This window comes from Tachyglossus aculeatus, chromosome 4 (assembly GCF_015852505.1).
Source record: "Tachyglossus aculeatus isolate mTacAcu1 chromosome 4, mTacAcu1.pri, whole genome shotgun sequence".
In the NCBI taxonomy this organism is placed as follows: Eukaryota; Metazoa; Chordata; class Mammalia; order Monotremata; family Tachyglossidae; genus Tachyglossus; species Tachyglossus aculeatus.
Window position 1 is genome coordinate 51,270,265 of NC_052069.1, and position 4,320 is coordinate 51,274,584.

At 42.5% G+C, this 4,320-nt stretch overlaps 1 non-coding gene across 1 annotated transcript; it reads right to left on the reverse strand.

Annotated features, from left to right (window-relative positions):
- Positions 1–286: 286 nt before the first annotated feature.
- Positions 287–424, reverse strand: LOC119927655. The gene has a single exon (XR_005450637.1). It is a non-coding gene; the product is annotated as a small nucleolar RNA SNORA7 (small nucleolar RNA).
- Between the last annotated feature and the right edge of the window lie 3,896 nt (positions 425–4,320).

Sequence of the window (4,320 nt, forward strand, 5' to 3'; positions counted from 1 at the left end):
GGAGCTGAGGTGTGGCCAGTTCCAGATACTCTCATCCCAGTGCTAGGAGCTCACAGTCTTGTCTGGTCTTATGCTGTTGAGTCATTTCCAACCCATAGTGACTGCATGGACACATTTCTCCAAGAACATCCCGCCTCCATCCACAATCATTCTGGTAGTGTATCCACAGAGTTTTCTTCATAAAAATACAGAAGCGGTTGACCATCACCTTCTTCCACACAGTCAACTTGAATCTCCACTCTCAATTCTCTCTCAAGCTGCTACTGCCCAGCACAGGGGAGTTTTGACTTGTAGCAGATTGTCTTCCACTAGCTAGCCACTGGCCAAGCTAGGAATGGAACGGGTAGGCCTCTGCTTGACTCTCCCTCCCATAGCCAAGACTGGAAGAGTACTGGAAACTCTCCAGGTGTGACCCTGAAAAGGTAACCCTGTTCTAAAGACGAGGAAATTGAGACGCAGAGAGGTCAAATGTCTGGCCCAAGTTCACTAATAGGGCTGGAATTGGAATGTAGGCCACTAGGCCACATTGCTTCTCGTGCCTTCCCATTTAAATATAAATTAGATGTAGTCAATTCATGAATAATTTTGGTATTTATTAAGCACTTAATGTGTGCTAATGCAAGGTCATCAGATCAGACACAATCTCTGTCCCACAGGGGTGCTCATAGTCTAAAGAGGTTGGAAGAGAGGTGGCTCATTTTTTTTCAGATTTAATTGGCACTAAATCAATTCCATTCACAAAAAAATGGTCACTATTCAATAGTCTATAGCTTCAAACAGCACAGTAACTTCACCTTTACTGTTGGAAACTTTATTCTATGCTGCTTTCTTTTTACCCTTTCTTTTTACACTCCTCTAAGAGCACCTCACCTAGGAGAAAAAAAAAATTACCAATCTGGAGTGGCTGACAGGTTTGGTTATGAATGCCTGGTGTTAAACAGACTCTACCTTAAGTGGTTATCTACTGTGATAGCAAGAAAGGAAAGGGAAAAAACAAGTGTCATTAGCCTGTTATGGTGGCTGAACTCATATAAGGTTAATAAAATCTTCACCCACTTTTGGAAAAGTACAGACCATCTTCAATCTCAAACCACGCATTACTCCACTCAATTTTGAGTTACAGTGACTCTGTCATGGCAGTGATTTTGTGAGAAAGACAAAAATAATGTAGAAGAATATTGAAAGCATTGATCCTGTTTTCTAGACTGTAGGCTCGCTGTGAATAAGGAACATCTCTACTGATTCTATTATATTGTACTCTCCCAAGCTTTCATGACAGTGCTCTGCATTCATTCACTCATTCATTCATTCAATCATATTTATTGAGTGCTTACTATGTGCAGAAAACTGTACTAAGCGCTTGGGAGAGTACAATCTAACAGTAACAGACACATTTCCTGTCCACGACAAGCTCACAGTCTAGAGTGGGAGACAGACATTAACACGGTTAAATAAATAAATTACAGATATTCATTCATTCAATTGTATTTATTGAATGCTTACTGTGTGCAGAGCACTGTACTAAGCGCTTGGGAAATACAAGTGGGCAAAACATAGAGACTGTCCCTACCCAACAATGGGCTCACAGTCTAGAAAACTATGTGCTTTGTATATTGCTATGTGCAAAGCACTGTTCTAAGCACTGGGAAGGAGGGTACAAGGTGATCAGGTTGTCCCACAGGGGGCTCACAGTTTTAATCCCCATTTTACAGATGAGGTCACTGAGGCCCAGAGAAGTTAAGTGACTTGCCCAAAGTCACACAGGTGACAGTTGGGAGAGTCAGGATTTGAGCCCACAACTTCTGACTCCCAAGCCTGGGCTCTTTCCACTGAACCACACTGCTTCTCCAAGTGCTTTGCACATAGTAAGCACTTAACAAATACCATCATTATTATTGTGATCCCCCACCGCGTCCCCGTTCCAAAGATATGTACTGAAGTGCTGTGGGGCTGGGATCTGGGAGCTGGATAAAGGGAGCAGGTCAGGGTGACACTGAAGGGAGAGGGAGAAGAGAAAAGGAAGGCTTTGTCAGGGATTTATTACTCTACTTATTTATTTATTTATTTTACTTGTATATATCTATTCTATTTATTTTATTTTGTTAGTATGTTTGGTTTTGTTCTCTGTCTCCCCCTCTTAGGCTGTGAGCCCACTGTTGGGTAGGGACTGTCTCTATATGTTGCCAACTTGTACTTCCCAAGCGCTTAGTACAGTGCTCTGCACACAGTAAGCGCTCAATAAATACGATTGATGATGCTGATGATGATGGAAGGTCTCTTGGAGGAGATGTACTTTCAATAAGGCTTTAAAGGGGGAGAGAGTAACTGTACAGTTCAGTAAATATGATTGATTGATTAATTAGTCAATGAACCAATTAGGCCACCACTCTTCCCTCTCAAAGTCACCAGGAAACAGGAGTGAAGGTATGACAAGCAGTAGTACTGGACCCAGGGGATTAAGCCAACCAGGCGAGCAGCACCTTATGAACGGTGTCCTACTTAGCACTTCACCCAGAGTTATCCTAAGCTTGTCCTTTATGGCTGAAGGACTGCCATCATAATGTACTTCCAAATGGCCAGGAATGGTAGACAAATACCTTGTGTTTCCTCACTGACTCTCAAACAAGGAGTCTGGGGCACCTGGATTCAGCCTGGGAATCTACTCTGAACCATAATTTATCTCCTGTAAAATGTAAATCATAGGAGCTTTACCAGAGCATGCTGCAACACATTTTGTGACGAACACTGACTCTATGAACCCAGTAAGGGACTGTGTTATTGCTAGAAATGTATGAAAGACAGTTTTAAATACAATTTGATGCACTGTGCAAAATGTAACTGTAAAGGGTAAATGACACTGTAAACTGATCAATCTGATATTTACTGAACACTTACTGCACTAATAATGTCCACAGAGGCATTATTTCTCTATTATTCCATGTAGAATATTTCTCCATTGTTCCATATAGACATTATTTCTGTCCTCAAGGAGCTTGCAATCCAGTGGGGAAGACAGACATTAAACTAAATTACAGATAGGGGTAGCAGCATAGTATAAGTTTATGTATACAAGTGCTGTTGGAATGATCATAATTTCCTCCATTCTTATTGACCCTTATGCCCATTGCCCGCAACAACTATTCCAGACTTTTAATTCCTTCCTCAAACTCCCCATCACCTTCCCCCCTTATCTCTTGCCCCTAATGACCTTGACAGTACTTCTGTTGATACAATTAAAACCATTAGGTGTTGCACTCTTAGAATCTCCCGTGCTCCTCTTCAGTCCCATCCTCCTCTTGGCTCCTGTTTGGCTCTCTCATCTTTTCCAGAAACACCTCAAGAGAAGATCTCCTGCCTCCTTTCAAATTCTACCCCCTTCACGAATGTCTCTGATCACATTCCCTTCCCACCTCATCAAAACAATTGCCCCCTCCTTTTGTCCTTCCCTAAATGCAGTTTTTAATGGTTCCCTTTTCAATGGTTCCTTCCCCACTGCTTTCAAACATACCCATGTATCCCCTATCCTAAAAAAAACCCCTCCTGCCTGCATGACATCTCTAACTGGGTGTCCCACCTCCAACTCCAACTTCACATGTCCAGAACAGAACTTTTCATCTTTCCACCCAAACCCTGTCTTCATTCGGCTGTCCCAGCCCCACCATCTATCATCATCACCATCATCAATCGTATTTATTGAGCGCTTACTGTGTGCAGAGCACTGTACTAAGTGCTTGGGAAGTACAAATTGGCAACATATAGAGACAGTCCCTACCCAACAGTGGGCTCACAGTCTAAAATGGGGAGACAGAGAACAAAACCAAACATACTAACAAAATAAAATAGAATAGATACGTAGAAATAAATTAAATAAATAAATAAATAGAGTAAAAAAATATGTGCAAACATATATACATATATACAGGTGCTGTGCTGTGCTGTGTCTATCCTGTCTCACAAACAAACAACCCTGCTGTTGTTCTAGACTCATCTCTCTTATTAAACACACAGACTAGTACTATAAGAGGGAAGTGTTTTTCCCGTTGTTTCTTCCTCCATCACGTTTCCAGGACCCACCCTTTCCCGGAGTTGGAAAAGGCCAGATGTCTGCTTTGGTATAAGGAAAATTTCTCACAACAGCCATTCCAATTATGACAATTATTCCTCAGTGGTGGCAGCTGCCCTCCCAACCAGCAGTGGGGTAGCACCCACTAGCCATGGAGGGGCTTTTTTCCCTGGCCACCACCTTAGCCCCTGCTGCATCTTGGAAGCCAGCAGTCAGAGTAGAAAATTGGGCTTTGGGCAAGGTCAGGGCTGGGGCAG